General features: G+C 44.9%; 1 long non-coding RNA gene across 1 annotated transcript; it reads left to right on the forward strand.

The window, feature by feature from the left end:
* The first annotated feature begins 1,606 nt into the window (after nucleotides 1-1,606).
* Nucleotides 1,607-20,943, forward strand: LOC128914768 (uncharacterized). Its single transcript, XR_008468428.1, has 6 exons — nucleotides 1,607-2,479; nucleotides 11,308-11,500; nucleotides 11,948-12,035; nucleotides 13,317-13,412; nucleotides 15,760-15,887; nucleotides 19,332-20,943. It is a non-coding gene; the product is annotated as an uncharacterized LOC128914768 (long non-coding RNA).
* The last annotated feature ends 911 nt before the right edge of the window (nucleotides 20,944-21,854 follow it).

Consider the following 21,854-nt stretch of genomic DNA (forward strand, 5'->3'; position numbering starts at 1 on the left):
TCACAAGGTTTTTAGAACAGTGCATATCCAACAGAATCCCTCCTAATTTACACAGCTAAAATGAGAGGACAACCAAACTTTTCCTATCTGTTTGGTGAAATTACCTGACTGCTTAGGTAGATGCGTAACAACCCCAGTGCATTTGAGATCATGAATTGCACTGACATTCTGTAGCATGTCTAAAATGCATGACATTGCTGAAGACACCATTTGCCTTTTTCAATTTGCCTCTTTTACCAGTGGAGTGGATGTATGATATTTTGGGTCTTTGGGAGCCTGTTCTGGAAAAGCAGACAGTCCAGATTGCGCCGAGGACAATGTCTGTAACAGGCCTGGTTGTGCAGCGTGCGTAGGTTTGAGCTCGAAGTGAAACAACTCGCATTTTGCCAATAATAGTCAGTGACCTCTCTGCTTCCCAAGAGCTGGCTTACAGAAAGAAGCACATGGTGAAATGGCACCTGCTGAAGCCTGAAGCATGGAATGACAGTCATAATCCAGGAAAGTCTCATTATCCGATCAGCAGTAATACATATTTTCCTCTCGTTGCTGCACCCTGGAAGAACACGGCTAAATACAAGGTGCTTTAAGAGTTCAGGGGGGGCATTTTGAACAGCACTAATGCTGCCAGCAAATTGACATTATTGAGATCTGATTGCAGAATCCTGACAACAGGAATGAAAGGCAGCAGAAGTGCTGCTCCTTTTGTTCCACCCAGATGATACCAATCACTGGCCACGTTAATGATACCTTCATTAGAACGTGCCAATAGAAAATCACTGTCTTTTCTTTTGGCATATGCGTTCCTAGATCACTTTTTTCAATGTGACCATAGGGGGTTGACACAAATTACTATGCTGCCAGCACAGCTGTCCTACATAATTTGTTGTTGCATGAAGTTAGAATTAATGGTTTTAACAAGTATGAAGGCAGGGATATTAGGAATGCGTGCTACAGAGCTTCTGGCTCTCTAATAAGAGCCATCTGCTCTAAACCATGTACAGTGTAGCACGAGTGCTAAACAACAGGCGGCTTGACCACTTGCATAGAGAAGATCTTAATGGCATCAAACCTGCTTTAACACCCTGCTTTAACAACTGGCTGAGGGCTCTGTGGCCTGGGCATGGCACTGGCTGTGTCAGGGCATCCTCGTCCCTCTCAGAAGAGGATGGTGTTGGGCAGGGAGTTGAAGTTTGCGTTGCGATGGATCCGTGGTCGGGCAGAACGGTACTTGCTGTCTTTGTGATGCTGCCCGTGAGGAAAGGTGTATCCTTGTTGCACCGAAAGGATGGTAGGAGCATGTGCGAAGAATAAGCCTGAACCAGTATAACTGGAATTCTTAACTGGAAGCTGTGAGTGAATTGGTATGATGGCATCCACAAACCATTCAGTCCCATCTAGAAAAGAGAACACTTACTGTGTCCCTTTATTCACTGATTCCTTGAAAAATAGTTTCCTTGCTTGCTGCGATGAATATTCTAGAGCTCCGGGAAAGTTTAGGATCACATCCAGATTAAGGTCAGCTCTACTGATGCACAACTTGCACTATGGAAAATGTAGGAGGTTGCAGGAAAGCGTAGAAACAGTAGCTAGACCAATATTTACATTTTCCACTCACTTCTGATTAATGGAAAGAACACAGAAGAGAAGAGGATGGGAAGCTATATAAAGTTAATCTTTTTGTTCACTTGGTGCTTCCTCGCATCATAGGTCCTGCCAAATACCAGCTCTTTGCAGAAAAGGGAAATCAGACATGATTAAAATAGTTGTTTTTCTTCTTTAAACAGAAGAAGATATCAGTCCTAGGAATTTGACTTTATTTTGCTACATCTGAACTTTACTAGACCACAGAGAAGTACTAGAAGAAGCTTTATTGATTTGGAATTTAGGCCAAAGCTCAATGAGTCGTGACTTAAAGACGTAAGGGAAGGGGAAAAACCAGTGAAGGGAGAAGAACAAGTTAATTATAGTCAAGGTCCAGTCATGGAATTTGCAGAACTTGTGTCTTCCAGCCCCAAGATAGCTGAGCACAATATTCTCATTTTTGTAAAGGGTTTTGTTGTTGCTGTTGCTGATTAATCTTGGAGTCTGGTCTCAGGAGGTGCTGAGCACTGCTTGCTGTAGTTGGTAGAAATCCTGAATGCCGATGGTTCACAAGATCGATACTTTTGCTCTCCGGGGCCTTTTAAGTCTGATCCCATATGAAAAGTATTTTTCTTCAGTCATGCATTAGCAAGTTATTGCTCGGTGGGAAGAGGAGGTAGAAGTTGAAGCTTGTGAAAGGTGTTCCAAAGGTCCTAAGAAAAGTAAATAATTCCAGTGAGTCTCATTGCAAACCGGCCATTAGCAGGATTACATCGTTATATCCACAGAGCAAATAAGTGGAACTGAAAGCAGGAGTTTCAGAGGAAGGCGAATCACTCCCTGAACTGCTGTAGACGGTAGCAACAGGAAGGCACAAACAATGCAGACACATTGAGAGGTAAGTTAAAAGCCTTTTGGTTCCTCTTCAAGCACTTTGTTGTAGGGCAAACCAGCGTGGTGTCAAAATGGGCCTTTTATACACAGCTTGTTTACTCAGGCAGCACAAAGCAGGAGCCCAGCTTGGTAGTATGAGACGTGCAGAACGTTGTCACTTTTGATCTGTTTGCTTTTATCTGAGACAGTAACGTAGTATTCTGTGGTTCTTCCTATCTCTGCAAAACAAGTTTGCAGTCACTGCATTAAAGAGGGCTTTCTGCTGTTCCAGCGAAGCCTGCGACGTAGTCCCACCGCGGCGCCCATGGGCGCAGATCTCTAGTTGTCCTGCAGTACCAGCCCTTGTCTCCGTACAATCAGCAGAGGAAGGCAGAAAGCACCCCCGAGGCAGGCAGAGATGATAAGCAATCTGAAGAGGTCTCCTACCTCTCTCCTTTGCTGTATACTCTGAAGCACATTTGTTCTCCTTAACATAGGCGCCACCGAAGTCTGCAGAGAGGTGGTTTGAATTCAGCTTAATGGAAGAGGCCGAGCCATTTCCAGGAGATGTGATCCTCAGTGGACCAGATATGAAGGAGTGCTCTGGTGTGTTTAGGGCAGAAAAGAGGGAAAATAATGGAAGTGTTGAAGGCAACCAGTGGCTTCCTCTGCAGCTGTAAGAACAGCAGAGGAAGAGCCCTCGGCCTGATGAGAAATCCTACTGGAAATTTCGCCAGTGGTGGTACCCCCCAACCTCCCAGTGGGAGATCTTCTGCTGATTATGTTTCTTTGGTGGCATGAGGACCGTTCAGCACATCCTTACAAACAGCAGCTATCGGCCCTCTACAGAAAGAGTGTTAAATGGTAGCAGATGCTGAAAGGTCAAGTTTGATTGTTGGTCACTGTTACTGGCACCTTCCACGCTTAGAGACACACTAAGGGATCAGACTATTAACTGGTGCTCCTTAAGGTTATCTGGTTTCCTCTTCTTCTTAACTTTGCTGTTTCCTGGTTCGTGGGAAAGGCTCCTCACAGCAGCACCAGTGTCCTGTGTGTTCGCAGATGGCTGCCGAGAGGAGACACCTGGCACTCTCCGGGTCTCTCTGCATTGCTCAGATAATATTAATTACAGCTCCAAGGGAAACAGCCACCTGCCAACCTTTGACTTGATGCTGTTTGTATTTTGAATGGTGCAGAACACAATTCTTTCTCTGCAGACACACAGTTTACCCTGCTGAGAGTAATTCATTGCCACTTTCCAGGTTTCCGGATACTCCATTAGTGTTCCCGAGGCTGGGAAAGGGGCACTTTGCTGATTACAGCACAGGGCCAATGTCAGGACTTGTGGCTGCTGGCTGCTGCTTTGTTCCTAGCCTGCCTTGCCTGCCTTTACAGAGGTGTCAGGAGGCTGAATGTAGTGATGTGTATATAAAAAGTGGCTTGAGATCACTGGATGAAAGGTAGCAAAACATAGACTTTATTCAGAGATATTTTTCTTCTGTGCTTTAGAAGGTCTTCGTTAGCTTTATCCAGAGTCAGGGAGCTAAATATTTTCCCAGTTCCTTCTTCCGTCCTCTTGGTAACAGTCCCTTCCCCTTGCAGCCAGACCTTCCACAGTGATGACCGGAGGGCAGAGGGATAGGAGAGAAAATGTGGAGATTTAAGAGGTTTAGCACACTGAGCAAAGAGAGTGAGCCCAGTTCTATAGAAAGGCTGGGCTCGTTACGATTGCCCAAATACTCCTTCCCTTTCTCCTCACCCTTGCTCCAGCTTTCTCCATATATTTTCTCATGATTTCTTGCACTTGCCGTACAACTGCAGTTCTCTCCCATTAGTACCTCACAGCCATTCTGTATTTATTCTCCACGGGGAGGTTCCCTTCATCTCATTCAGGAAGGGTTTAATTGATCTGTGGCAGGGTACATTTACTGATCTACCCGATGTGTTTGTGTGACTGCATTTGTCATCGCTGCCTGGAACTGGGCACCTTTCCCCTTCCCCAGTAGTGACATTGGGCCACCCAAGGGCTTATTCCTGTGGCTGCAAATCAAATGAGTGCTTAACCCAGGTTATTTTCTACTGAGCATCTAGGTGCAAGATCAGAAGTTGTTTTGCCTTTCTCGTTCCTGCGTAGTCAGATTGTTTCTTAGGCGGAAGGAAAATACAGAGTGACTCACTCATGTGCAAGACACGGCTAGAGACTTCCAAATCCCAATGATGGGTTTGAGGGAAAGCTTTGTGCTTCAGAACTGTATTAATAGACTTGAAATGATCTGGAAATTTGTTGACCGCTCAGTTTTCCCACATGCTGCTGGGAATCAGAAGTTGTTAATGTCTCCAGGCCAGTGGTATCCTTTAGGAAGCGCCGTTTATGTCTGGCTCCCAGGGGATTTAGTTATTCTTAAATCCCTTGGATTTAGTAATTTTGGGACTCCCTGAATTTGGGGACAGATTTTTCTCAGCAGGGGCTGAGCTGAGGGGCCCACTCATCCCCAGATGCAGCACTGCACTGCGTCATCCGTTTGGCATTTCTCTTTGGGCCCTCCTCTGACGGCAGAACCAGTGAATTTCTGCTCCTCTGGTATTTTAAAGGGGCTGATGAAATGCCAACCCCCCTGCTTCGCAGCTGGCCACCCTTCCGTGCCACGGCAGTGCCCTGATGAAAGTGGCCGGCCCTCATGGCTCTTGCACGCAGAGGGGTTTTGGGGGCTTAGCACCACAGTAGTGCTCTCACGGAGCTGCCTTTGCAGTCTCATGTCCCGCACGTCGGGTCCTCGCTTTCTCATCTGCTAAGGAAGTTGCTTTGGTTATGACTTCTCTTCAAATACTGGCAAAAAGCAGAGCTCTCCTGGCTCCCTTGGCCTCTCTTAAGGGGTACTTGCTCTCGAGTAATCTTTTTTTCCTTCATTTTTTACTGTAATGAAAACCACTTCCCTATGTCCAGTATTTTCTCTTTGATTCTACCCCCTTATTCTTCCATGGTCTTAGTGTTGGATTTGGTTGAAAGATTTCTGCAAAAGCTGTTTTCCATTAGAAACTGTTCATTTAGCCACACCAGACCACTTCACAGGAACATCTACTTACACAAAATGTTCAACAAACAAACATTCAGACATTCAAGACCTTTGTGTTGTGGGTGAGTTTCATGCTGGCAATGTTAGACTGGTTTCTCACTTCTTGGTGTCAGTGTAACTTTTTTCAGAATTATAAAACTGGAAAGAAATGCTTCCAGCTAGGAAAGTAAGGCCGATCAACGAGGCTGTTACAGATCGCCTTTCTCGCATGTATTTATTTCATGAGGAATTTCAAAACTTCAGTTTTCTGTTTCAGTTTGGGACAGAAGAAAGTTTGTGGAGCAAAAAATCTGAAGTTCAATCAGTTCTTAGTCCTAGATTTAAAATATATCACATTTAAATGAAAATAACCCAAAAAAATCTAGAAAATAATATCTAAAGCTCTTCATGATCTTTCTCTGTTGTGTCCCTGTCCTCCCATACACGCTTACCCATCGTCCCTTCCTATACTCTAATTATAGATTCCTTGAGGCAGAGACCTGCCAATGTTTCCGTCAGTAAATTGCCAAGCGCATCTCTGATGCTTTACAAATAATCATAGAGAATGCATATTTTGTGAAATGTTTAAGCTTTTCCTGTTAAAAAAATAATATTCTATCTGCCATATCGGGCACAATTAAATTCCAGTGTGCCATCCTTTCTTCAGTAAGATGCTAAATTAACATCCTTTTCCTCTGTCGTTCTTGGTTCTTGCAAATGAGAGGCAGGGAGCCCTCTCCCCTCCTCTTGCCACATTGAAGAACTGTGTTTCAAACCCTAGCGGCTCTGATACCAGCCCCAGTCCCGACGAAATAATTTGAATGTCTAGTGAATCTCGAATGGAGATGAGAAGAAGGAGAAGAGAAGGAGAAGAGGAGAAGGAGAAGTTGGAAGGGACTCTTTATCAGGGAGTGTAATGATATGACGAGGGGGAAGGGTTTTAAACTGAAAGAGGGGAGATTGAGGTGAGATCTGAGGAAGAAACTCTTTGCTGTGAGGGTGGTGAGCCCCTGGCCCAGGTTGCCCAGAGAAGCTGTGGCTGCCCCATCCCTGGAGGGGTTCAAGGCCAGGTTGGACGGGGCTTGGAGCAACCTGGGCTGGTGGGAGGTGTCCCTGCCCAGGGCAGGGGGTGCCACTGGGTGGGCTTTAAGGTCCCTTCCAACCCGAACCATTCTATGATTCTATGAAATCTAATTTAGCTGCCCGCGGAGGCTTTGTGTGTACTCAACTTTAACTCTTTATTACCTAAAATGACACAAAATACCTATATTATAAGAGGCACCATGTTTAAAGCTACATAATTCTCCCTGTCTTCCCTCAAACTCCCCAGGACCGGAGCACGTCAAGCACCTTGCAAAGGGATAACTGTGTCTGTGCTTGTAGAAGCTGGTTTCCAAACCCAAGGCATTTTGCAGCTTACCAAGTGCTGCAGAAAGCTCCTATAAAACCAGGCTTCTCAACTTCCTCTTTCTTCCCCGAACAAATTATTCATCGTTAAAAGCAAATGGGCACGTTGTACTCAGGAGACCCAGGGCCTCTCATCACCAGCCGTGTCATTATGAATGTGCCTGTGGGGCTCCCTCTGGAGCTGGGTGGCCGGGAGCACAGACCGCTCCTCGGCTGGCGGCAGGAACATAACACCGCGACTGCCAGATAAGCCACTTAGTAATTTACTGAATTTACAGTGGGGGATGGAAAACCATTTATTTGTGCCTTAATATAGAAGCAAAGGAGACAAACACCAAGATTCAGGCTCTGAAGGAGCTGGCAAAGCCTTTCTTAAGCCTCTGTCTGAAATTACGGCTTGTGTTTGCAGAGGTCCCCAGCGCTTTTCCTTGCTTCTGCTTTCCAGATTGCTGGGGCTGCCTTTATTCTGTCCGCCAAAGCGCCTGCAGAAACCTGCGTGCCCATCTGCGTGGTCCCACTTGCAGTGATGCTGGCTCTGTTTGCTGCAGCGTCCGGGGTGGTCTGTGCCTGTTGTGCTGCTAAATACGCATCATGAGGGCTCAGCAGTTGAGATTTAAATTGCTTCGTGTCACTGCTCACTTAAATCTGAATGCAGATGTTTGGGGTTTGCTGTAATGAGGTTTACCTTTTTCCCCACTCCCTCCCTCCCATCTCCTGCCTCCTAGGGCTTTGCTTTGCAAAGCTGACACTCTTCCACAGTAAAGTGACAATTCTTAGGGAAACAAACGGAAGGAACGACTGAGCGATCTCAAATGAAGCGAGAAGCCCGCCAGTGATAAAAGCTTCCTACGACACCAGAACTCGTGCATGTGTGTGCGTGTGGGTGGATAAGAAAGGAAGAATCTTCAGTTTTGAGGTCTCAGATCCTTTGCAACAAGATAATGATTTCAGGCTGAAAGCAGCATTCAACTGATCTTTTAATAGAATTCTTGGTCAGAAAAGATCTATTCAGGGAGGTGGAGATCAGAGACACCCAATAACAGCATTGACCCTGTATTACATTAGACCTCAGGTAGGTCTTCATGGACACAGCTCTTTTTCAGGAAACAGAATGTTGTTTTCCGGTTATGAACCTAAATATAGTTGCTCCGAATTTTCTTCATCAAAAGGGAAGAGGCACTATTGACTTTTTCAAATTTTTCTGAAGTCTGCTTTGGATGAATTTACCTTCCTTCAACTGTCAGGAGCCTTTCTTGCAATGAGGTGGTTTATTCCTCTTTCCACAGGAAGGATTTGGGAGTAAGTAGTTTTTCTTTAAGATCTCTCGGGATTCAGTAATTGTGTATTAATATCACTGTGTTACAAACTAAATTATACCCAAACATGCTGAAGGAACTTTAAACAGAGAGTGATTCCCTTCATGTCATCACAAATGTGGATTTTCCAAAGCTGTAAAATTCGACTCTCCAGCTCAGAGTGATTCAGGAGAGTGACATTAGGAATATCAAAGTCAGAAAAAATTCCATATGGAAATCAATTTTATTGCTTGCCTTTATAATAATAATTTATTAGTTCCATGATGTGTTACCAGTGGGTCCTTGCCTCACTAACTGTTAGGTTACATAGCTGTTAGCTGCCCGTAAATCCTGCCTATTAACAATTTCTGCTGCTCATCTGCAGTCATGGTGTAACTCTCAGTATCCAAAGAGGTTGGTCTGAATTCAGGGACACGTAGTGATCGTTTTGCTCCTCTCTGTGATGTGCAGTATCCATAAGTCAAAAAAATTCAATGGCTCGAGCATTATTCCACAGAGAGAGATACAAAGATAGCTGTTAAATCAGGCAGCAAAATCAAAAGATGTGGTGAAGGACGACAATGATCACAGAAGGAGGCATCCAGCACCAAGGCAGAACAGCCTCCTCCCGAGGATAACACATGGTGATTATTGCTGGTTAGGGCTTAGATGTTATTTGTCTTAATAAGTAGATTATTAAAAATATTTTGACTTCTGAAGCATTCGTCACTGCTCCATTGCTGGAGACAGGATGCTTGAGGCAAGCGTCTGGAGAAGATGCTGGAGATGAGCTGTGAGCTCATCTAGCGCGTCATTTCCTAGAACTCTTGCTTCTGATAGACACTTGCTTTCCCCAAGATGAAGATTAAGTTTTCCAGGTAGTAGCCTTTCATAAGCAAAGGGTTTTGATCCATGGGATCCAAGTCCGTGACAGAGTAATGTGATGGCATGAGCTCATAAAAGCGACCAAAGGAGAGAGAAAAGGCTTGGACAAAGCATCTCAAAAAGCCTGCTTTGTCATCTGCCTTAATAATGTTTTAACCTCCAGTCTGCCTGAAAAACCTAGGTCCTGCTGGTCTCCAACATTGACAAAACTGTCATGTGAGATTAGTGGAATTGTTGAATAATGTGATCAGAGTTGTGCTTTTTGTGATTTATATCATGACAGTCCTTAAAAAGTTGTGGTCTGCCAAAAGGCCATTTAAGCCAGAAGAAATCCACTAGTGGAAGAGTGCCACTGAATCGTAAACTCAGAGGAGTTTCACCCCAACCGTCCTGAAGAGGAAGGGCCATTCTGCCCCAACAGATGGAAAGATGAGTGAGATTAACACTATAAGTGGGTGGTAATGCCATTTTGAGCAAGAGACCAGAGAAGAAATGGAGCAGGTTGCTACTGTGTGGAGGTGTGGTGGATGGAGGCATCCAGGTGCACCAGCTTTAAGGTCTTACTCGAAGAGATAGTACTCAAGGTGTATTTTCAGTTTGTAAATTGTGCCTTGAGTTGGTGTGGCTAATGCGTACCTCAGGGCTTTGAGATGACAGCTGGGAAAGAAACTTCATGCTAAAATTACATTTTGGTTTATTTTCCTCTTTTTGTAATCTTCTTTCTCACTTAATTATTAAGAGCCTAACCTTTTTCTGTGCTAGAATTAAATTATATGCTTTCACCTTTAATCTGCTTGATGTTGAGTGAATTCAACTGACGCTAGTGAACACAAACCAGATTACTGCTCCTGAGGAAACATGTCCATTTAGAACAGTAAATAGAAACCTCTTGATGTGTATCTGCCATTTGAGGTGAACCCTACAATGGAATTTGTCTCCTACTCTTCAAGAATGAGCTTAAAAACTGGTCTTACCAGCTGTGGGGTGCGAGGAACAAGTCTCTGTATTGGTAGAGATCAACAACTTATACGCAGGTGTTCCCCAGTCATCACAGTGAGCTGTACAATTTCAAAGACAATTGATCAGAATATGAGGTTGATTAAAATTAGTCTTGTATTTCAACGAAAGTATGTGGATTCTATATGAATAACAGTGGAGCCAGCAAGGTCTCAGTTTCTCACATGTGGTGTCCGTATCTTATACAACATCTCATCATCGTGTTTTTTCATTAAAACCTTAATAATTAGATCCCACCTCATTGGGATTATATGCTCTGCTTGTCTTCAAACAAGCTAGCAATAAACAAGACCTTCCTGCTGCTCACAGCGTGGCTCGCTGCTAATATGCTAATAAAACCATCCAGGCAAAATAAAGGCGAGTAAAAGGGTTGGACAGAGTTGTAGGATCTGTGTGGGGTTGGTCTGCAGGTTTATTATTATTATTATTATTCTCATGCCATGTCCGCCTAAACTTGAAAAATCCTCGAGCAAAGGTGTGTCCCCAAGAAAAAAAATGTGCAAGTATTGTAATTCCAGTGGGATAAAAAATTAATTCTCTGTGTGTGTTAGGAAGGAAGAAGAAATCTTCCCTGTTGAATGTAATGCAATTTCCAAGGCAGTCGAAGCTGGAAGATGCAAGTTAAGACCTTGAGCTACAAAAACAGTTGTAGAAGCGAATGTGTAATGTGACATCACACAAAAGGATTAGTGTGAGTGAGAGTAGCATTAAACTTTGCTCTTTAACAGGCAGTGTGGGACACAGTCACGCTCAAAAGAACCAGACTCAAATATAATCACTGCATCTTCATCTAAATGATGGACCCCATGCTTGTAGTTGAACAGAATAGCTTGCCTTTGAGTAGAGGAAAATTATACTCATCAGGCTGGAAGTCAGAGCACAGAACAGGGACTGGTAGCTTTGAAAAACGCCCTTGAAGCTTGAAGACACCCAGAGAAGCTGCTGTGACCTACTGATAATGTTAGCTTAGAGTAACTGCCAGCAATTTCTTTCCTCATGTAACGAGGAAAACATAGGAGTGTGAACAATGATCTCCAGAGGTAAGAGAGGAAGAACTTTCAGGCTGCAGAGAGGCAAGCCAAGCAAGAAGTCCTCCGTGAGCCCCGGAAGCAGGGCATGGCGGTGTCATGCTCAGTTGCCTCCTCAGACAGAAGTGTATCATCTCACCACCTGTTTGGAATTTTCTCACCCAGCAGCAGACCTCCTGGCTGCCTTGGATTAAACGAGGATGGTCCCATAGACAGGGCAGTGCCCTCCTGCTAGCAGTTTCGGGGAAATGACGCTCGGCAGATCCATGGACAGATGGGACTCCATGATGTAAATGCGTGGCAGTAACGGGTCTCTCGTCTGAGCTGGTGGAGGGCCTGGAAGAGTAGAAGCTGTAACTGGGTATGTAAATTCAGACACCATCCAGAAGGGGCTAGGTGGCTTGGACATACTGGCTGTTGGGTTGCAACAGTTTACAAAGGGCAGGGAAGCAGGAACTTAATCGTATTCCTCCTAACCTCTTAGCTACCTGTGTGACCAAAAAGTAGGGATTTGCCCCCTCTGCGTAATCCCTCCTCCCCCTTTCTTGTCCAGGAAGAATCTCCAGCTGTGGCTGGTTTGGGGACCAGAAGCTACAGACGAAACGTTCAGACCTGTGTCCCCCAAAGCAGCTCTGTCTGTATCAACACAGCAAGTTTCAGCAAATGAAATCTGTTTCTAATTCTGTATTTGAAAATGAACTTAAATGCCAGTGGTGATGTAATGTTCATTTACATTTTGATTCTATTTACTTTTACTCCTATTAACTGAATCGTGATTCTAACAGTTTGATTTTTTTTATCTGTCTAGGCTCTGTTTGATATGAACAGCTCCTTTTTCACTTAAAGCCTGCCAAATTTCATGCCTTATTGATTCAATAAATGAAGAAGAATGACAGGTAGGAGGGGAAATGAATGTTTCCTCGCCAAGGGAAGGCTTATAAATTTGATATGAACTGTTTGTCTAGGAATTGTTTCCTCTGATTGCCACTGAAATGGCTCTGGAAGGAAGTTAGAGGGTATCATTCACCTCAGCTTTGTCCTGGATATGCACAGCTGGAGAGATGCTTTGGTTTTAAGATACATCCTGTGCCATATTCCGTAAACATGAACTGCCTGTATGTGAGAGATGGCTTAAAAATAACTGCACCTCTCCGATCGGCAGCCTGTCTCTCTGGGGCTCTTTGCTCTCAGTGCTGCTCTGTACTGATGCTCCCAAGGACTGTTCTGGAGGTAGAAGCGACCAAAGCACACTGCCATTAGTTGCGTCCTCGTTTGCAAATAGGCGCAGGTCACGTGCAGGAGTTCAAGTAGTTTCTCAGCCCCGTTGCATCCCCTGAGCATGAAGCAAAGACAGAAGAGCCAGGACACGGATCCGCAGATGGCAGCTGGGAATCCAGACTGAGAAGAGCAGGCCCGGGGATTACAGCAGGGACCTAAGTGCTGCTGAGCACGGGGATCGTTTATTCTCCCAGAAAGATCAAGGAGATTTATCTTTAGAAGAAACAGAAGTAATAACAGTTAGGGTCATCCGCAAGATTTCTCCAAGTACTTGCTCCCATAAATATCCACTGGGGTGACAGAGTTCCCTACTGGGATGGTGTTGAACGAGTTGCCGGAATAATTAGTTTTCTATTAGGATACACATGACATTTGCTATCTCTCAAAACTATTGTTTCAGGCTCTCCACAGACACAAACACACTGGGCTGCACTGGATTCGCCTACTCACACTTTTCTTCAGAACAGAGAGCTTTACAAGAGTCCTATTTTTTAATTTAAGATCCTGAGATAATTACGTGACTTCAGGAGGCAGGAGACTCATTGTGCTGTGACTCAATCCAGGCAGGCGTGCAGGTGAGAGAATAGACAAGTCACAGCTAATAAGAAAGCTCCTTATTGTATACAAAAAGTTACATTAAACTAATATAAAGGCTGCAAATTGAAGAACTCCACAATCAGAAAATAGCAGAATGGAGGTTGATTTTGTGAAGTTAATTAGCCCCTTTGCCCATTTACATTATGATATACCTCTTAATTACATGATCACATCTTTTTCCAGAGGACTCCTTTCTTGAGGTTAGATACTGTTGCCAGCTTTATGTATTGTTAATTTACTTTGTTAATAGAATGTAGAAACTGAATGTGGCAATTGCTTTCCACTTGTTTTTTCCGTTACAGTGAACTGCTCGTAGAGACGAAGGCTGCCGGGAATGCCAGCGTGTGTAACATAGGATGCGACCTGTCCTACAGGTTTCCACAAGTCTAGCAGAGGAGGTATGACTTTCTTTTATTTACTAGCAAGGTTGCATCGTGTAGGTGAGCTCAGAGATGTTGGTCTCCTCAATTAACCAGTTTTGCTCATAATAAGGACATTTGCTGTGCAATTACTTCTGGGCTGGGCATTTCCAGTCTTTCAGATGCATATTTACAAATGGTGTAAGCTGAAGGAGCTCCAACAAACTTTGGAAATCCTGGCTGAAATTTCATCCTTTAAGTAGATTCAGTCAGATTCACAGGCAGGAATTCATCAGACCCTGAAAGATACATTTTTTTTTTTGTTTAGCTTTTATTTCCTCATAGTTATTTGCTTGCAATTTTAGTATTTCTCAAGTTAGTGGCCTCTTCATTTTCCACTGTCCTCTCTTGCTCCCCTCCCCATCACGACTAACAAGAACAACTGGCTTTTACAAATACCCTCTGTAAAAATCCTCCGTGTCAGAAATCCTCCGTATCCACTGTCCATGCTACACTGGACATGGGAACGGGGCAGTCCTGAACACTGACACACACAGTATGACATGTGTCTGGCAACTTTGGTCACTACACGCTGGTCTGAGACTGGTCACATACTTCCTATTGCCACTAAGAAGGTCCAGGAAGTCCTTCAGAATAGCTGCAGTTCTGTTCTACTTCTTGTGTCACGTATGCAAGTCCCGAGTGGAAGTGGGAACCAGCCACTGTGCAGGACAGTAGCCTTCACGGGGATGGAAGTCCGAGCTCATCCTTCTTCGGTGTTGTTGGCCAGTCCCGCTCCCACCTGAAGGGTAGGAACAGAAGTCAAAGAAACTTTGCTTCTGAGGATTGTCTTCTTTTTCTCTACTTCAACACCAGTTTGAGAAAGCCAACCGTCTCCCTTTGAGCCTTACAGACACTCCCTCAGAAGCACCTTTGCCTTTCATTTGATGATCATCTCTGCAGACAGAAAACAGAGATGGAGCGTGTCCTTGCTGTGCGAAGAGCCAAACGCAACTAGAGCAACACGGGACCGTGCAGGGAAAGGCCATGTGTGTGGAGCGACAAAGCAAGTGGCAAGCAAGGACATCTGATTTATGGAAGAGTCCTTGGGACTCATTCTCTTCTCTTCCCAGCTCTGCACTTTGTAGAAACGGGCCCTTCATTTTAGCCTAGTAATGAGTTCAGAATGTAGTATAATGAGTGCTACCACGGTCAGACAACGGACCTTAAAGTTTTCTCAGCCTTTTAACAAACACGGACAGACTTCTACCCTTTTTGTCTGAAGCTTTGATTAAACTCTTGCTGAAGTTTCCCTTTGTTGATACATTCCCTTTCAGGCAAAGGTGAAGAGTAGGGGAAAAAAACCAGCCGACGTCTGAGAGCGCGTAGGCTCCCATCTCTATCCCTAATAACGCCACACAGATCTAAGCCACTTGTTGCCGTGTCTTGACTGGTTGGGTCATGGGGCTTGTGAAATGCCGTGCTTAGTGAGGGCACTGACTGAGATGATTGACAGCTTTTCCGTGTCAGAAGACCAAACTGGCTCAATCCACGGCAGGGAGCTTTAAAGCCTTAAAAAGAGTAGAATCTCCTCTGCTCACAGGAGCCCATTAGTGATTTTTCTGCTTTTGAATCTAAGTTTAGGATGTGCCATTAGGATCCCAGATAACCTTATCAGAGATGTCAAAAGGAGTTAGCAAGAAGCTCTCACTGTTTGATTCCCGTCTGGCCACAGAAGCAAAAAAAAGGAAGAAAAGAAGATGCAGATAGAGGGGAAAATACTACCACGGGGAGGGTTCTCCTGGCCTGGAAAGGAGCGTTAACAAGTGTTAATAGATACTAGATGGCAATATGTTAATAACACAATATCGCTGTTTATCACGCACTACATGACAGGTGAAATGCCTGATCGCAGTGTTGATAACGAGTCCATCCAAGAGAAGTGTTTCAAATTGGCCGCAGATTGTAATTAGCTTTTCCCCCTGCCTTTTTATTTTCCTCTTTCCTCCTCCCATTCTGATACGCCACTCTCACTCCGTACACGATTTTTCCTGTCAGGATTCAAGAGTGAAACGAAGCCATTTCTGATCTTTCACCGTGAGGAGTGATTCCTGGATCTCGTTAATCTTGTCAGATCTTATCAGAAAAGCGACACAGACGTCTGCATCAGCCTCTGCCTGACCGTGTCCATCCCACACGGAAACCTGGGACCAGATGGATGTGGCATCTCTGCCTATTATCTTCAGCCAGCACAAGTCGTGACACAAGAGACATGTTAAACTTTTCCCGTACATACTTCTTGCAGAACTTGCACGGTGCTCTAAAATAGTAGAAAGAGGAAAGATGACTTTTGATTTTATTTGCGATTAAATGTTTCTTCTTTCAGGCAGCCATCGAGGTACAAAGCACCTGCTGCTCCATCGCGGTCTGCCATGGCCCGACATGGACTGAGCGCTGCTTGCTGCAGTCACAGTGCACGTGAGAATGCCATTAGCATTTAACCTTAATTACAGGGTAAGTGTTACTGCCTCATCTTATCCTCATTTCACCATACCTGTAACCCAGATTGCAACCTAACTAGTGCCTGGTTATTCTCTGCGTGCTGCACTGTAAGGAGTACTTGCATTAAGCTCAGCAGAAGGACCAGGCTGTCTAGTTGAGGCAAGTAATTGGGATCTCAGCCTAAGCCTCTGCTTGGTTGCTTTTTTTGTTTTAAATTTTTAAATCTGCTTCTCTTCAAACTAATCCAGGACCACTGGTCTTTATTTTGAAGTGTAAAGGAGCTTTCAGCATTAGGATCTGGGCTTAAGAGTCTGGTTACCCATCACTTTGCCTGCAAGATGAGATATCCCTTGATTCTTACTTCCCATCCATGTCTTTGGAAGTTTTCACAATCCAGTGGAGAAATAAGAACGTAGCAGGATGACAAAGGAAGATAAAGATTAAGAAGAAAGGCTGGCAATGTGTGGGCAAGGGTCTCTTAGGTTGCTTATTCCTCTGCCTGCTTAGTGGAACGTTATGGGAGACTTCCGCGCTCATGGGCTGCCCAGGGCTGCTCTTTAAAAATCTTAAAAGAATGTTTCCCTTGACTGTGTTAGGGCAATCTCTCAGAACTGAGATACGTTCCCAGATATTTGCGGGGGAATCTGGTAATTAATGATAGTCATGAATATCTTAAAGGTAAAGTTCAATCAGAAAGCAGATAAAAATAGTAAAGAGAGAATTCGTGCAGGTTGGAGCTTCATGTAATGAATTGATGGTACTTTCTCAGGAAGCAAGCAGCCTGCTTCATACTGTCCTTACTTACTGTCTGTGGAAAGAACACTGATTTTCATGCAGTTCCCTGCTATGACTATGGATATTTGCGGTGGGAGGGGGGAAATAGAGAAAATCACTGTTTTTTCACTCTGCGATGAAAAGCGTAATGAAAGCATTGAAGATGAGCAGTCGTAGAGGTTCTGAAAACCCCTGATTCCTCTGCCTCTGAGAACAGAAATAACATAACCGCGCCTTGACATGTCCTGATGTAAGGCAGCAGCCACAGCTATGGAAATGTCTGCACACATTGCAAGCGTCTCTCCACTGTCATCCTGCCAGAGCTACAGCTGAGACCTCAGGAGAGAAACGAGTTCAAAGCAATGTCTCACGTTTGTCTCCTTCTCCTTGACAAGAATCACGACTGCAGCCTTTCAGCCCCGAGAGATATTGGTTTCTCAATTGCCAGTGAGCCCTGACAAAGCGTTAGGACGGGTCCCTACAATGAGGCGCTTCATCCTCACACCATCGTAGCGCTGGCGTTCACTCATCTGCCCAGCCAAGACTGGACGGTGACATGATGTAGTAAAGTCATTTGATTTCATGAGAGAAGGTTGTGGCATGATTAGCAGAATGCTGGTGTGCTGGTGCAGGAAGGGTAACATTGCACAAAGCTAGAACAGGTCTAAACCCAGCCTGTTAATCAGCCCAAATGTGGGTTTGCTCCGATGGAAGGCTCCTTGGCAAACCCTGCTTTTCAGGATTTTTTTCTCCCTCCATCAAAAGGCAAAGCCATGCCCAGACGCCAGCCCCTAGGTATTGTTATTTCTCAAGATGATGCAGTCCAGAAAATCAGCAAAGAGCCAAGCCAGCCTGAGAGATCCGACAGGTCTGAGGAATGTAAACACATGTCGACGCTCTGGGTGACCGGCCTTGGGCAGGTGCCCTTGGGACAGGGGAGGTGCCGGCGTTAGCTGGGAAGTGTATTACGAGAGACAAGGTAACTCAGGAAAGGAAGAGGTGTAAAATGGTAGGGATGCCATCTCTTAACAAAGCATATGAGACAACTGATTTCCACTTCAGCAAGACCCTGCACAGGCGTTGTCTTCGTCCATTTTCCTTTTGATGTCTCTCTTCTTGTTATTTTGTCACTTCATCACTGGAAGGAATGTGCTGAGGTGCAAGAGCGCGCTGTGTCTACCCACGGTGCAAGCAGCTGTTAGCTAAGAAATGAGATGCTCAGAGAGGCATTTTAAAATATGGTGTGATTTCGATGAACATTCAGTTTCTTTTAGAGGACAGCATGCTTCCGTACAGAGACCGACCAGATCCCTTCCCTGTGAGTAGAGAGCAAAGTATCAGTCCATCCGTTAAAAAAAAAGGTTTTAATTGAGAGAGAAATGAACATGAATGCCGCCCTGTCTTTCATTTTACAAAAAAAGACTGACTAGGAAACTAATTAAGTGGTTGGTTAACTTTATGCATATAAGTAGCTTCATTTAATTTTAAGTCAAGTGACTGCAGCTTCCTATTGAAAGCATCAGCAGAAAGGCGGGCAACTTAATCTCCATAAAAATGCTGTTAATCTTGAGAGGACCTTGAGTGACTCCTGCATTCCCTAATGGAGCCTTTCATGCTCTTTTCACCGCTCATTCCTGTGAGCTGCACTTTTGCTCGTGCGCCGGTAAAGGTACAATAATTCAGGAAGAACCATGAACCTTCCTTCAAATAATAATCTGTGACTCCTGTTGAATAGAAATAGAAATAGAAGTAGGATGGATACTATGAACCTGACATTGGCTCAGCAGTGCAGCGGGTATACAGTTCAGTGCCAGCCGGTAATTTAAATCATAGAATTGTAGAATGGTTCTGGTTGGAAGGGACCTTAAAGATCATCTACTTCCAACCCCCTGCCATGGCAGGGACACCTCCCACTAGACCAGGCTGCTCACATGAGGTGCCTGTCAGGTTTCTTCAATGTGCACTACTTACATTTTAGAAAGACTGATTCACCATATGAGATTTCTGTACATACAATAAAGTTGTACGGTGGTTTTCGTGATTACATGTCCATGATGTGACTTTTTGCACAGGAAGATACAAATTTACGCATATTCATCATAAAGGAAAAAGAAGATTTTCCCGTATTTAGGCTTGGGTTCCCATCAGAGGCAACAGGTAAATCTATGCGATATTTTGGGTGTGAGCCTGCATCAGTGCTCGAGTCCCAAGTCCCCTGTATCACACTGTTCGCACTCAAACCTGCGCTCAAGCACAGCTTTTGGTGCACTTTGGGGCACGTCGAGGGAGAGCCTTTGGGTGAATGCTGCTGATCGGCATGGTTAAAGCTGGGACCTGCTCTCGGCGTGGCCAGACCAGGCTGAGCACGATGGATTCCACCGGCCCTCATGGCATTTCCACATAGCCCATGTTGGGTGTTGGGTCTTTCGGGAAGGACGCAGCCCCGGATCAATGAGCAAATGAGATCCTTAGGCTCAGTCTTGCCTTGCCTGGAGCTATGAGCAAAGCAGCTGTGGGCAAGCAAGTGTGGGGACCATGACGGGTTTTAGCATTTTCAAACAAAATGCAAACCACTTTAGATTTATATGCTCTTTTTCATGTTCTGGCTTGCACAGATCAGCCTCCCCAGGGACAGATACCCTGAAAGTTTTGCCTCCCTCTTGCACTTTGCCCATCTTGTAGGATTCGTCACACCAGGATACACGTTCCTGCCTGGCAGCAGTGTGGGTGGCTGCGAGTGTGGAGCCAGGGGCATGCGGAGAGACTGTGGAGCCCCAGGTGCAGACGTGGAGGCTGTGTCATCACCAAAGTGGAAACATTAGCAGAAGGCAGACGCTGAGCCAGAAGCAACAACAATGCAGAAATCTATTCAGAAAGAGCGAACGCAAAGGGTAAGGCAGGAAGAAGAGGCAGCAGCTGAAACAGTGGAGGCAGCAGCAGTTGTTGTCTCTCCTCCTCCTCTGCTCTGTCAGATTGGACACACTTCTACCTCCCTGTACCAGTCACCACCAATGTGTGTCACCTTGCTGCTGCTGCCACAGGTAATGGTACTAATTTATTGAGCTTTCAGGAGTATTTAGAATGGAAAAGAGCCCTCATGTCTCATTCCCACGTACCCCCTCCAATATGGGCTCTCACTGGCAATGGGTATGTCATTAGTCATTTGGTTCCTCCGTTTTGGCTGCTGCTTGGGTTCCGTAGAGGTTTTCTGACTTTAAAAAAAGTCCAGCTATTGGTTTGATGGCAGTGCACAGGTGGGTTCCAGTACAGCGCATGAAATGCCATCTACCCATTGTATTTTAATCCCATAATGTGGGGTGGCTACGCTTGGAGAAGAGGCTCATACGTTAGATTTATGTGTGGCTGTATCATTACTTGCATACCCCTGAACACTGGATATACCTGCGTGTGTTGAATTTCTCATATTTCTTTCAATATACTTCCTATTTCTGGTGTGACTGCACCTGTATCTGTCTGGGGACTAGACTGAAGGAGTCAGCCAGCCTTCTCCTCCCTGTTCCATCTGTGGCGTGGTTCTGTTCCAGTCAACTAACGGGAGGTGCAGCAGCTGAGCAATTGGAGAGTTGTTTATCCCCCAGAAAGCCCTTTCCTGTCAGGCTCAGTTTGTGTTCTAGCGGGAGACTTACTCTCTCATACTTTGCTGTAGCAGTTGCAAGATCCGAGGCTGTCAAGTGACAAACAGCGTTTTATCCAGGAGCCAAATTTAAGATATAACAGTTCAGCCATGAGTTTGGCTGAGTTTTTTGGATAATCCAACAGGCAAGAACAGAACTGTACAGGATGTTGGCCAGAGGAGGAGAGGATCGGGATCACTGCCACACTGCCACAGGTAATACGTTATTTATGACAAGTTTAGAAAAACAGACTGGGTCCTACCAGTTCATACCAGACCATTGAGTGTGGGCTTTGAGGAGTAGCATTCATGATTGACTTTCTAGCAGCCTTTACTCCTGTCTCTCCTGGGAGGAACTGGTGTCCTTCAGATAATGCTGGCAATCAAGATAGATAGTGATCATTTGTACTTCTTAAAGGATGAGGTGGCACATTTTGCGAGGGTATTTTAATTCCGGGGCCTTGGCCGTATTCCAGGGTGAGTTACTACATTGCACCACCCCAAGACTCAGATTCATTTCAGGTAGAGGATTCTCCTTTAGTTTCCTCTTTCAAGCTGTTACATGCTAAACAGCCAGCACGTTCCATCCCAGAGGTGAGACATTTGGGAGGGAAACTGGAAGGGAATGAAGACTTTTCTGAACGACCGGCTGTGTCAGCAGAGAGGTGACACCGGGGAGGTGACGCTGCCATCCCGGGGGCTGCGGGGTGGCGGGGATGGGAGACGAGGGGACGAGGGCTGTCAGACCCAGGTCTGCTTTATGGGAGGTATGAGCTGAGCCCCTCATTAGCCTCCAGGTTAATTTCTGCCTCTTCCAAGGCTGTGGTGGCTTTCGGCCTAGGAATGCAGAAGTGTTTATCTTAGATGCATTTTTGACATTTAAAATCCCTTTAAAGAACTCAAAATGTGGTGGTGAGGTGATTTATGGGGTAGACGTGCAAATGAATGAAGCCCATGAAGGTGCGGTGCACCGCAGCTGTATCACTGCCTTTACAATATATTCAGATGGGCGTGCATGCACGTGGGGGGGAGAAAAAGGGGAGATACTGAACGTTAAAGAAACAGTTATATGGAACTGCTCTTTCCTGCTATTTTAAGCATACTTTTATCCCCAATATTTGCTGGCACAGAAATCTCAGTAAACATAACTGCTCGTTCAGCATATCCTAATTGTTTTCAGGGTACGTGGCTGTATGGCGCTGATACTAATTGCATGTCATTGTTCCTGAATTAAAATGTTCCTATTTACTAACCTCCTTCCTCATTATAGTCCTGAGCCACTGGAGAGTTTGAAGCTCATCTATTTGTCAAATATGTTTTGTGAGTTAATTCTCCTGTCACCGTTATTGGGTCTTTGTATCCGCTGCTAACAGCCCAGGAATTGCCATTTTTCTCAGGAATGGATCGTCTAACCTGACTGTGCTGTCAAAGATTATGCAAATACGCAAACAAATAACTGGAGACATTACATGTCTGTGCTAGGAATACCAAGTCCAATGTCACTGTTATGTTAATAAATTAACCAACATTAATAATTTGTAATCATTATAGATAGATGCTCATTATGAAAT

The sequence above is a fragment of the Rissa tridactyla genome, chromosome 9, assembly GCF_028500815.1.
Source record: "Rissa tridactyla isolate bRisTri1 chromosome 9, bRisTri1.patW.cur.20221130, whole genome shotgun sequence".
Classification (NCBI taxonomy): Eukaryota; Metazoa; Chordata; class Aves; order Charadriiformes; family Laridae; genus Rissa; species Rissa tridactyla.